The sequence below is a fragment of the Macrotis lagotis genome, chromosome 6 (assembly GCF_037893015.1).
Source record: "Macrotis lagotis isolate mMagLag1 chromosome 6, bilby.v1.9.chrom.fasta, whole genome shotgun sequence".
NCBI lineage: Eukaryota > Metazoa > Chordata > Mammalia > Peramelemorphia > Peramelidae > Macrotis > Macrotis lagotis.
Window position 1 is genome coordinate 99,845,042 of NC_133663.1, and position 14,215 is coordinate 99,859,256.

The 14,215-nt window shown below is 35.5% G+C and overlaps 1 pseudogene; it reads left to right on the forward strand.

Moving 5' to 3' along the window:
* Nucleotides 1–11,606: 11,606 nt before the first annotated feature.
* Nucleotides 11,607–12,996, forward strand: LOC141491765 (protein NDRG2 pseudogene; annotated as a pseudogene).
* Nucleotides 12,997–14,215: the final 1,219 nt, after the last annotated feature.

The following is a 14,215-nucleotide window of genomic DNA, read 5'->3' on the forward strand; positions in this document are numbered from 1 at the left end:
GCACATTTTTTCATGTCCATTCTTATTTCCTGTAGAGGCTTGCTCCTACTGTATAGTCTCTCTCTGTCCAAACTTAAATCTCTCCCTATTTAATCATTCCTTTTGAAGTTGCCTACAATCATACCAGACCATCATACACAACAAAATCACACAAATAAAATTTAAAAACCCTTTAACTTGACTTTGACTTCTGTCATTTAGTAAAGATCTATCTGCATTTTATGATTTTATCTCCTCTCTTTGCACTCACTTTACTCTTTGGTTTCTGACCTCATGAATCAAATAAAATTTCTTTATCCCAAATTATCAAGAATTTCTTCTTTGCCAGATCTTATGACACATTCTCAACCCTCTTCCATCATGAGATCTCAATAACATTTGGTGTTATTGACCATTTTCTTTGCTTACCTATTCTGTTCTCTGTTTTTTGATATTTCTCTCTGCTATTTTCCCTTTAACCTATCTTGCTATACCTCAGATTATTTTCCTGAATCATGATTCATACTGTTGTTTATAACTGGAGGTAAAATCTAAGACTTAGGTCAAGGCCCTCTCTCTTCTTTCTCTGCTCCATCTCTTTTAAAATAAAAAAAAATCATCAGGCTCCATAGATTTAATTATGATGTTTGAATAAATGATATTTATAAAATTATATATTCCAATTTTCTCTCTTGAGCTTTAGTAGTTCATTATAATCTAATAGGATGGCCTGTAGCCATCTCAAAATCCACCTGTCTAAAACAATATCCTTTATCTTTTTCACCAAATCCATTCCTTTTCCTAATTGCCCTATTTTGTGAAGACAGGATCTTATTTACACTAACTAAATTAGGAATTATCATCAACTCTTTACTCTCTCATACACAACTTTTCGTCCCCCACCCACATCTCACTGAGTGCTCTCTTGCATTATGTCTTCAAAATATTGCTCATAGGCATTGACTTTTTTCAAATACCATGGTTATCATCTTATTTCGGCCACTATCATCTCTCTACTAAACTCCCAAAGAACTCTATTAATTGTCTTCCTCATTTTGTCTTTAGACTTCCCACTCCATCCACATCACTGCCAAAGAAATATTCTTAAACTACAGTGATGATAATATCTTTTTTCTCATTTAAAAAATGTTTCAACAACTCCTTCTCACATCTATTAAATAAAACCTTCTCTATTTGAATTTTAAACCACTTCTCATCCTTACTTTTCCAGATTTATTATGTATCTTTCATAAATTCTAAATATCATATTTAAACCACCTTGCTTGCAATGGCCCATTTATGGTATTTCACATTTCATCCCCTCATATTAAATATCCCTTACTCCCATGCCTCTAGGGGTGGCTAGGTGGTACCGTGGGTAGAGCACCAGCCCTGGAGTCAGAAGTACCTGAGTTATGAGGTCTCAGACACTTAATAATTACCTACCTGTGTGGTCTTGAGCAAGCCACTTAACCCTATTTGCCTTGCAAAAACCTAAAAAAAAAAAGAGAAAGTACTCTCTCATTGCTTCCAGCTCTTAGAAACCTTACCCTCAGTCAAATCTAAGATGAAACTCCATAAACTACAGTTTCTTTCCTGTTTTCCCATCTGCTAGTACTTTTCTCCCCAAAGAAAGTCTATTCCTTTCATATTTTCTTATAATTATAATTGTCTTGCTCCTAAATATAATATAAACTCTTTTAGGTATAGAATTATTTGTTTTTACCTTTGTATCTCCTCTCCCTTACCCATTCCTAGTATAATGCTCTGAATGAAGGTAGGATTTAATAACTGCTGCATGATTGATTGTGATAATAGTTAAAGTTTCTCCTTTATGAAACACATCTACTTGAGAGCAATTATTCTTGTGGTACTAATTCTGATGTTATTCCCAAATTGCTTATCTTAGTAAAACATAAAAAATAATTTGGCATAAAACAAATTATAAGATTTTCCAAAACAAAAAAAAATAAATTAAAATTTAGGCAATGTTTGTTTGCTATAAAAGAATATTATTTGAAGACTATATTTTTATCTATATTACTGTAATACTCAAACTTTTTTGTGCTTGAGTAGTAATAAGGAATAGAAAGGACATTGAAATAAAGAAAAGAATAAAATAAAGGGAAAGAATAAGATAATTATTTCCTCAGGAGTGGTCAAAAATGATGTGCAAGAGTGGATCTCTTGGGCCTCAGTACCTTCCAGCTGCTCTGTTATTGTGGTTATAATCACTTCATCACTTCAAAAACTAGTATCTCTGCTTTTGTTTCCTATGGTGTGAGCTCTTAAATAAACCTGAGGGTTCCCTATACCAAATAAGTTTACTAGACTATATGAATCTAGTGATACTAAAGCTTTTGATTATTATATAATTACATATTAAACAATGGCACTGCCATTTTTTGCCTTTCAAGAAAGCAAGAGCTCCAAGTGCTTACAAATTAAATATCTCATATATTTGCATTAGATTAATATATCCTAAACTAGGTATACATAAACAAAAAAAATAAAACACCAAATTTTTATCAGCCCCAAAAGGCCAAATTAATTTGTCATCTAATTAAGAACACATCTATTTCTACCTCTATGTTATCTCTATTTCATATCTATCTTTCTATTTATGAAAACAATCTCCCACTCTACCCCAAGCAAAAACTTTTATACAAATCATTTTATACATGTGAGCAGTAATTTTTGTCATATATATGTATATATGAATATAAATTAATTATTTTTCTGGAGCTTTAAAAGAAGAACTAGAAGGTGAGGACATCTTTCCCATAGATACTTTCTGTTAATCTGATCAATTTCCCAATTGTACGGGATAATTTGAAAAAATCTCAATTGTAAATAGAAAAAAGACTTTCCTTCTTTATCCCATCAAGAGAGGCCCTATTACTATCTCCATGCTTTGACATCTGTCCCTGATAAGGACAAAATCTGGGGAGATTAACAAATATATATTTTGAATGACTGTCCCTTCTCATTTATGGGAACATTTTCACAACATGAGTGAGGCATGAATGAATAATAGTATTTAGATTTGGAAGAAAGCCTAGAGACCAAATTGAAACAAATTTTTTAATCTTGCATTTTTTCATCTTTAAAATTATGGCATCTAGAATCTCTTCCAAATCTAAATCCTATGAGTATTTTGTTTTAAATAGATAATATATTGATAGGAATAATAATTCATCTATGGATTCATTCACAGACAACTGGTCAGATGTACAATATGATTTCATGAGTTGCCTCTTACAAAGCCAAGAAACTTCAAATGATTTAGTTATAATCATCTAGATCTTTTAAAAAAATGTTTTATTTATTTAAGGCAATAAGTTTAAGTGACTTGCCCAAGGTCACACAGGCAATTAAGTGTCTGAGGACAGATTTGAACTCAGGTCCTCTAGACTCCAGGGATGATCTCTATCCACTGCACCACCTAGCTGTCCCAATGATAGATTTGAAATAATGACAGAAAAGTCATTAAACCTTACTAAATATATTGAGAGGAAAAGTGATTTCTACATCAGAACACACCAATGAAATTACATACCTGTTCCAAAACATACATACTCTCAACATATTTTACATATATCATACAATTTTCTCACTTCTATATTACAAACTGAGTGATAATGACTTTGTCTCTCTAGTGGAAGTTTACAGACTTTTTTTCTTTGTTTTGCTCTTAAAATCCCTATTGTTAGCCAGCAAGAAATCAGTGCTGCATGATTTGGTTTGATTAGTGTGTTGGGGGAAACGATTCAGAAAAATCATTTATATATTTTTTTCAAATGATTTTATTTTCTTCAAATTCTCTTCTCCTGATGAATATCAATAGTTGAAAGATACTTTAAGTGTTACTTATGGAACATGAATAAGTCTTTTAATTGAATTTAAATTTCCATCAAGTAGACTCCAAAAGCATACACACACACACACACACACATATATATATATTCCCTTACAATCGGGAAATTGATCAGATTAACAGAAAGTATCTATGGGAAAGATGACCTCACTTTCTAGTTCTTTTAAAGACAGTAGTAACATAATAACATATATAGTAATACATACATATATATATATATATATATATATGTATATGGGATTTTTTATCTTGGCTTTAAATCTTAAACCTGCAAATTCAAACTCAATGGAACAACAATGAATATAAGTCATCACTCCACTGTTATTGCAAAGATGCCATAGGGTAATTTGTTTAATTTAACTGTTTTAGCGAGAAATTTGATTTTTTTCTATTATAAAGTTTGTTAAATGTTTATTTTAAAAGATCAGTGTAATGGTAAAAAAGCTGAAGGCTTGAAGAATTTCAACTTCTTATTGTATTTGTGCAACAATAGCAATTTGCTTTCACACTATAATAGAATGGGAGTATAGTGAAAGTTTGTCTGTTATTCCATATTATAAGTCACAAAAAGCAAAAGACATGATTTGTACCGTCAAAAATTTTAAAAAACCAATGCATGCAAGTAAATTCCTTTCTCTATCATATTAGGTATGTAATTTGCAGTGATGGACAAATCCTTTAGGGTTTAATGCAACCTCTCTGAATTTCAAAGCTCAAAATGAAATTATATTTGAGCTGAACATTATAAGTTAAAAAATAGTTCCCATTAATATAAGGAGTATAAAAATAAATGCATTAAAATGCTTTCTTAAACTTCCATTCAATCCCATACAATCGATATGCTGTATTGTAGCTTCAGGTCACTTAGCATTTTTGAAAACTGTGTCTCAGGGCAAGTAATAGACTAATGCCTTTAACAGCAATGTGATAAGGATTATGGTTCAAACAATTGTTACAGATGAATCAGCTTTGTTGCCTTTAGCTTGAAGTCATTTTCATAAACAAATTATGGACATTCCCATTTTTAGGATATTTTCTTTCAAGTCATCATGTATACTTGAAAACATGATAATTTTCTCCAGATTTAGACCAAATTGCAAAAGTTATTTTTCATAGAAACAGCAGCAAGGCAATAATGACAACAATATTTCTTATTTATTTAGTGCTTTCTTTTATCACAAAGCATTTTTATATGCATTACTTCACTTAATATAATCACCTTTATATTGCTAAAAATCTGGTCTATTTGTTGTAGGAGAATTAAAAGAAAAATTTGAATATTTGAATAAATTCTTTTTTTATTTTTTTTTGCAAGGCAATGGGGTTAAGTGGCTTGCCCAGGGCTACACAGCTAGGTAATTATTAAATCTCTGAGGTCGGATTTGAACTCAGGTACTCCTGACTCCAGGATCAGTACTCTGTCCACTACACCACCTAGCCACCTAATAAGTACTTTTAAAAATATATTTGTTTTTATTATAACATCATAGCCATATTTTGATTAAAGAGATATATCTCATTAAATTAAACATCAATTTATTTTTAGAAGATAGAAAAAATATTAACCCTTAATGATTTATTTCTGAGACTTATTCATTTGTAAAAAATCAAAACCTAATCCATTCTTTTCATGAAGTAAAGATTAAAAATTGTGAACTTAAATGATCATAAAGACATGATAAAGTCACGAATTTTCAGTGGAGGACTGAATCTTATTTATTACATTTGCTAGATAGGAAAGTATGAAAAATTTCTTTCTTTTCTTTTTTTTTTTGTTTAACACTGAGTCTCCTTAACACATTCAGTTTGCAATTACAAAATAAAAGACTTGATCATTGCCAGTTATCTTGAAATTTGTCTTGCCACTGGCCTCTGATGATTTTGGAGGAGAGAGTGAGGCTGATTATTTTGCCCAGCTTTGCTTCACTTAAATCCATTTCTTGTTAAGACTTCACCCTTATGCTAATATTGTTCTTCTTCAAGAATAAAAGACAAAGAACAACAAGCAGGAGGGGACAAAATTTCTGAGAATGAAACCAAGATTGTGGAGTAGAAAGAAGCATACAGTTTGAACTCTCTCAACATACAAATCTAAATAATTTTAAAATGATGCCTCAAATTGTGGAATGGCAAAGTCAACGTAAGCCCACAATGAAAGATTTTTCCAGGTCAATACAATTTAGGATGTCAGAAAAGATATTTCTGACACAGGGGTGGAAATTAGCCTGGAAACTATGCACATGAATAATGCTAATAGTGGGATTAGCCTAATGTGCAAAACACCTTTTTCTAAAGCCTATAAATGAATAGAAATCTAGATATAATTAAGTTAGTCCTAGTCATATATATATATATATATATATATGAAATAAATTGATCTCATTTTTATGCTTAAATGTTTCAATCAGAGCTAGACAGGAAAACAGAAAGTGACACAGAGAGAGTTTTGAAGAAATGTGCACCCAAATGTTACAAAATATTCATAGCAGCTCTTTTAGAAGTAGCAAAGAATTGGAAATTGAGGAGATGCTCACCTATTGGGAAATGGCTAAACAAGCTATAGTACATGAATACTATGGAATATTATTTTTCTATAACAATCACATTAGGAAAACATTCAACATAATTAAACATATCAATAGTAAAACCAACAGAAATCATTTGATTATCTCAATAGATGCTGAAAAAGCCTTTGATAAAATACATCTATTCCTATTAAAAACACTAGAAAGTTTAGGGATAAATGGAGATTTTCTTAAAATAATGAATAGTACCCAGATAAAACCATCAACAAATATTATATTTAATGGGAATCAACAGAGCATTTCCATTAAATTCAGGGGTGAAACAAGGATGTCTATTATCACCATTACTATTCAAGTATAGTGCTGGAAATGCTAGCAATAGCAAAAAAGAGAAGAAAAAGAAACTGACGGAATCAGAATTGGTAATGAGGAAGCAAAACTTTCACTGTTTGTAGATCATATGATGCTATAACTAGAGAAGCTGAAAAAATCATCTAAAAAACTACTTAATAGAATTAACAAATTCAGCAAAGTAGCAGGATATAAAATAAACCCACATAAATGCTAATGTATTTCTATATGTGGACAAAAAAGCCCAAGAACAAGAGATAGACAGAGAAATTCCATTTAAAATAACTGGAGAGAACATTAACTACTTGGGAATCTAACTCCCAGAGAAACCCAGAAACTGTATGAACACAATTATAATTACCTAAATAAAATCAAATGTAAATAATTGGAAAAATGTCAAATGCTCATGGTTAGGTCTAGCTAATATAGTAAAAATGACAATTCTACCCAAATTAAATTGAGTATTCAGTGCCAGACCAATTAAACTATCAAATAACTATTTTACCAACCTAGAAAAAATAGTAACAAAATTCATCTGGAGCAATGCAAGGACAAGAATAGCAAGGGTACTGATGAAAAAAAGTTTAAAGAAAAGTGGCCTAGGTCTACCAGATCTAACACTATACTATAATATAAACAACAGTCATCAAAACTGCCTGGTACTGGTTAAGAAATAGATTAATGGATTAGTGGATTAGGATAGGTTTAATGGAAAATGCAATAAATGACTACAGCAATCTACTATTTGACAAACCCAAAGACATTAGCCTCTTGGATAAGAATTCACTATTTGATAAAAATTCCCAACGGAAAACTGGAAAATATTTTGGCAAAAACTGGGCTTACAACCACAGCTCATGTCCTACACCAAAATAAGGCCAAAATGGGTACAAGATTTACACATAAAGAATGGTACCATAGATAAATTAATAGATCAAAATTACTCTATCTGATCAAATTAAAAAAATTTTCACTAATAAAATCAAAGCTGCTAAAATTAGAAGAAAAGTAGAAAGCTGGAAACAGTCTTCACGATCAGGAGTTCTGATGAAGATCTCATTTCTAAAATATATAGAGAATTGCACCAGATTTATAAGGTCTCAAGTCATTCCCCAATTGTTAAATAGTCATGCGATATGAACAGACAGTTTTCAAATCAAGAAATCAACGATATATATATATATATATATATATATATATATATATATATATATATATATGTATTCATATGAAAAAATGCTTCAAATCATAATTGCTTAGAGAAATGAAAATTAAAACAACAATGAAGTATCATCTTACATCTATAGGATTAGTCCACATGAGCAAAAGGGAAAATGATCAATGCTGAAGAGATTGTGGGAGAATTGGGACATTGATGCTTTGCTGGTCAAATTCTGAAAGGATCCAACTTTCTGGAGTGCAATATGAAACTATGCACAAACAATAAAACTGTTCATACCCTTTGACTCAGCATTTACAATTCTAGGATTATATCAAGAAAAAAATTGAAAAAAATGGGAAAAGTAATACATGTTCCAAAATATTCATAGCAGATCTTTTTATAGTCATAAAGATTTGGAAATTGATGGTTTGCCTATCAATTGGGGAACTGGACTCTAGAGAAGCATGGTATGACTTATGGGATCTGATGCCAAGTGAAGGGAGCAGGAATCAAGAGATCAACATACACATCAACATTATGAGATGAATACCCTTGATAGAAGCAATTCCTCTCAACAGTCCAGAGAGCTAAGACAACTATATTAGACTGGCTATGGACTATATTACCCCCAAGTAGAGGAATGAAAACAAAACAAAACAATACAGACAAATAAAAGAAACCCTGACTTCCAACCAAGATGGCAGAGAGCAGACAGGCACAGTTCTGAATCTCCTGATCTTTCCCCATATATGATATGAAACAAACCTCTTAAAAGAAATCCGATCCACAAACCCAGAAAGAAAAGCCAGGAGAAACAACATATACTTCAGGATTTGTCTTCCACAGTCTTGGGTGAGTCAGGGTGCAGAGGGTGGATCAACTGACTCATTGGTGGTGGGATTGGAGCCCAGGAGCCTGAGGGCCAGAGATCTAGACCTACTGGACCAGCTGAGGGCTGGAGCCTGGTTCACCATGGGGGCTTGAGTCAACTAGGGAGCAGAGGCATTGGTGGTGGTGCTGACTATCTGGAGTTTGCTGGCAGGACTGGGGGGAGAGATCCCATGCAGGACAGCTGCGGACATCATCCATGGGCTCCTCTGGTCTGGAGGAACTATGAGTCCAAGCCTCCATTTCTGCTGAAACTTCTTTCAAGAACAAATACAATTACAGACTTTCTGCCCTTGGGTGCAGGTGTGTGAGCAGAAGAACCAGCCCAGCTGACAATAGGGAGAGGGATGACCTCACCCCAGGATAGAACCCACCATTGATTGAAGTTAAAAATATTTAACAGCTTCAATTACTCCCTCTAGGCTAAAGGAGAAGGCCTCAATCAAGGTCACAGATATTCCAGAGGAAGCAACCAGCACCTCCTACTGGCTAGCCAGAGAAATTGCACTCAGTGAGCAAATCCTCTAGCACTCCCTACTGTCCAGCTGGAGACATTGAGCTTAGTGAGTAACGCCTCTAGGGATCCCAATACCAAACCTCTGTGAACAAGCCCTCCCCAACTAAAGGTCTTAGCAAAATGAAGAATGGTCAGAGGAAAGGTGGATCCATAAAAAATTCTTGGAAGGAAAAGACCCTAACTCAGAGAGACCTAGAACCTCTGAGGAGAATATGATCTGGTCTCCAGCACAAAAATACTTCCTTGAAGAAATAAGGAAGGAGTTTAAAAATCAATTGGAAAATCTGGGAGAGTCAATGAACACCTTGCAACAAGAAAACAAATAATTGGAAAATATAATTGGACAAATACAAAATAAGAATAATTCTCTCAAATCCCCAATTGGGCAAATGCAAAAAGAAAATAATTCTCTCAGGACCTCAATTGCTCAAATGGAAAGCTCTTTCAAAAATAGAATTGACCAATTGGAAAAGGAGTTACAAAGGATAAATGAAGAAAACTCCTCTCTAAAAAAAAAATGGAGTCTGCGCATACTAATGAGTTCATGAGACAAACAAGAGCCTGTTAAAGAAAACCAAAAAAATAGAAAAATATAGAAGAAAATGTAAAATTTCTCATCAGCAAAACCACTGATCTCAAGAATAGATTGAGGAGGGGCAACCTGAGTATTATTGGACTTCCTGAAAACACTGAAGAGAAAAAAAAAAGCCTGGACTTAATATTACAGGATCTAATGATGGAAAATTGCCCAGATATCATGGACCCAGAGGGCAAAATAGTTATTTAAAGAATATATTGATACCCTCTGGAAAGAGATCCTAAAATGAAAGCAACAAGGAATGTTGTAGCCAAATTCCAGAATTATCAGATAAAAAAGAAAATTCTGAAAGCATCCAGAAAAAAAACAATTTAAATACCAATGAGCCACAGTAAGAATTATGCAGGACCTGGCTGCATCAACATAAAGGGATTGAAGGGCCTGGAATTAGATATTCCAAAGAGCAAGGGAGCTTGGAATGCAGCCAAGAATCCACTGTCCAGCAAAGCTGAGCCTTCTTTTTTAGGGGAAAAGATGGACATTTAATGAAATGGAAGAATTCCAAAAATTCCTGATGAAAAGATCAGAGCTCAATAGAAAATTTGGACATCAACAGGAGGTTCAAGAAACACATGAAAAGGTAAAAAATAGGGTGGATAAAGAAAAAGAACTGCTATCCAATAAGATGTAACTGGCTATATCCCAGCATGGGAAAAAGATTCTCATAACTCTTGAGAATTGTAATTCTAACAGAGAAAATATACCTAGCCAGAAGTGATGGACACTCATGACTTATCTGTGACACTGCTATCCAATAGGATGAAACTGTCTATAATCCTGCTTGGAAGAAAGACTCTAATAACTCTCAAGCAATTAGATAGAATATACTTAGCTAGAAGTGATGGATACACAGAATTTTGTATTACTCAGAGAGAATGATTTAAACACATCTCCTCTTTAAAAAAGGGGGACAGGAAGGAGATGGGAGGAGGGAGGGTACTGAAAGGGGTAAATCTCATTACATTAAGAGGTACAAAAGACCTAGGGGAATGGAGGGGAAGAAGGGAGTAGATGAGAAACACCTGAATCTTCCTCTCATCAGAACTGGCTTAAAGTTAACTTACACACATACTCAGTTAACTTAAAAAAATCTTACTTTTCAAGTATTAAGAGGGGAAAAGGGGAGGGGTTGGAGACAGGGATGGGTAGGAAAAAGGGAACTAACAAAAGGAAGGGAAGGGAACATGGAAAAAAGGGAAAGGAAAAAGAAAAGGGAGGGGGTGGATATAGGAGGGCATACACACTAAAGGTGTGGTATTCAGAAACAAAATACTGGGGAATATGGATAAAGCGGGGAAAAAGGGGAAAAATACAAACAGAGGGAAGATAGCATGTAGGGCAATAAAGAGTTAGTAATTATAACTTTGAATGTGAATGGGATAAACTTTCCCTTAAAAGTAAGTGAATAGCAGAGTGGATTAAAAACTAGAATCCTACAATACGCTGCTTACAAGAAACTCAATGGAAGCAGAGAGATACATATAGAGAAAAGGTAAAAGTTTGGAGTAAAATATATTTTGCTTCAGCTGAAGTGAAAAAAGCAGGGGGTAGCAATCCTTATCTCAGACAAAGCAGCTGCAAAAATAGCGTTAAAAGAGATAAGAAAGGCACCCCCGGGCTTGTTTTCCAACCACTAGCTTGGGAGCAGAGTAGGCTACTGGGGGACCCAGAGAGCAGAGACCCCTGGACTGAGAAGAGGGAGAACCTAGGTCACCTTTAACCCCCCACTTCATTCAACCAATAAGAATCCAGCCACCATGGCGGAGTTACACGAGGTGCATATTACTGAGGAGAAGCCATTACTACCAGGACAGACTCTTGAAGTTGCTAAGACTCATTTTGTGGAGACTCCCTATGGCTCCATCACTTTCACTGTCTATGGCACTCCCAAACCCAAGCATCCAGCAATATTCACCTACCATGATGTAGGACTCAATTATAAGACTTACTTCAAGCCCCTGTTTGACTTTGGAGACATGTAGGAAATTATCAAAAACTTTGTTCGGGTTCATGTGGATGCCCCTGGAATGGAGGAGGGAGCACCTGTATTCCCTTTGGGGTACCAGTACCCATCTTTGGACCAGCTTGCAGACATGATCCCTACTATCCTGCAATACTTAAACTTCTCTACTATAATTGGAATTGGGGTTGGAGCTGGAGCCTATATCCTGTCTCGATTTGCTCTTTCAAACCCAGACCTAGTGGAAGGCCTTGTTCTCATCAACATTGATTGCAACATGAAAGGCTGGATGGACTGGGCTGCCCACAAGCTGACTGGCCTCACCTCCTCTATCCCTGATATGATTCTTGAGCACCTCTTCAGTCAGGAGGAGCTGTCTAGTCACTCAGAGATGGTGAAACAATATCGAGATACCATTATGCATGCCCCTAACATTGAAAACATTGAACTCTTCTGGAACAGCTACAACAACCGTCGAGACCTACACTATGATCATAGGGGTGATACAACCCTCAAGTGCCCTGTGATGCTTGTGGTGGGAGACCAGGCACCCTGTGAAGATGCTGTGGTGGAGTGTAATTTGAAGCTGGATCCAACCAAGACCTCTTTCCTCAAGATGGAAGATTCTGGAGGTCAGCCCCAGTTGACCCAGCCAGGCAAGCTGTCTGAAGCTTTCAAGTATTTTGTTCAAGGCATGGGCTACATGGCATCTTCCTGTATGACCCGGTTATCCCGATCCCAAACTACCTCCCTGACCAGTAAAGGGTCGATGGACAATGGCCGATCTCGAACCACCTCTCAGAGCAGTGAGGGGACTGGGGCTGTTCCTTCAGGAACTCCAGGACATACTACGGAGGTCTCTTGTTGAGCATCCCTCTCTCTCCTTTTGAAAGACCTTGTCCTCACCTCCCCCCAGACTCCCAGCTCTAACCCAGGGGGTATATAAGGGTGATAGGCCAGAGAGAAAACAAGGGAGAGCAGTGGGACAGATTCTGCAGGGACATGACTTTGACTATTTGATTTCTACCCTAACCTTGATCTCTAACTTGTTACCCCCCCTTAAACCCTGGGAGAGAGATCCTAATGTCTCTTAGGGACCCAGACCCCTGACTTCATTCCAGGATTGTCTCCTTATTTCGGAAGAAGATGTGGAAAGGACATGCTATTCCTTGATCCAGGAACCTTCAGATGAGGGAAGAGGGGCTACTGCAACCCTGCTCAGATTTTTTTTCTATCCCAGGATGCACTGTAATAAAGGCATCTGAGGGACCCACTGAGGATGGAGTTGCTAATGCTGATTCTGATTAATCCTTATTCTCCTAATAGGGATGGGTGTGTGAGTGATAGTATGAGTGTTTAGGAAGCTTATTGGGTATTCAGGTCATTGAACACCCTATGATTGTAATGGATATGTCCAGAGGATAGAGAAGAAATAGAAGTGGGAGGTGGTGAGTGTGAGTGAATGTGTAAGCTGGAGCCAGGAGCAGGAGTAGGGAGGAAGCTGGGGCTGCTTGGCTGCATTAACTATATAGTTCTCAGTTTTTAATGGAGTGAGATAGAGGGGCAGATCAGGGCTGAACTGCTTCAGACTTGGTATGACGGTTGGGCAGAATTGTCCAGGGAGCAGGGTAAGTGTCTTGGGGGGCTCTGACCACATTTTAGTAGAGGGGAAGTTACTCCCTTATGAGCCCCTTGTCCCCCACAACTCCTTTGTAACAATAAATTGTGTAGACAAGAAAAAAAAGAGATAAGGAAGGAAACTACATCCTCCTAAAGGGTACCATAGACAATGAAGTGATTTCAATACTGAATATATATACACCCAATGGGATAGCATTCAAATTCATATAGGAGAAGCTGAAAGAACTGCGGCAAGACATAGACAGCAAAACTCTACTAGTGGGAGACCTCAGCCTCCTGGTCTCAGATCTAGATAAATCAAATCATAAAATAAACAAGAAAGAAGTTAAGGAGATAAATAGATTGTTAGAAAAACTAGATATGATAGACTTATGGAGGAAATTGAATGGGGATAGAAAGGAATATAGTTTTTTCTCTGAAGTACATGGCACTTATACAAGAATTGGCCATGTAATAGGGAATAAAAACATAATGATCAACTGAAGAAAGGCAGAAATAGTGAATACATCTTTCTCAGATCAAAATACAATAAAAATCATATGCAATATTGGGCCAGGGAGATGCAGACCCAGAACTAATTGGAAACTAAATAATCTCATTTTAAAGAATGAGTAGATCAAACAACAAATTATAGAAAGATTAATTATTTTATCCTACATAATGACAATAATTATCTAACCTATAAAAACCTATGGGATTCACTCAAAGTGGCTGTCA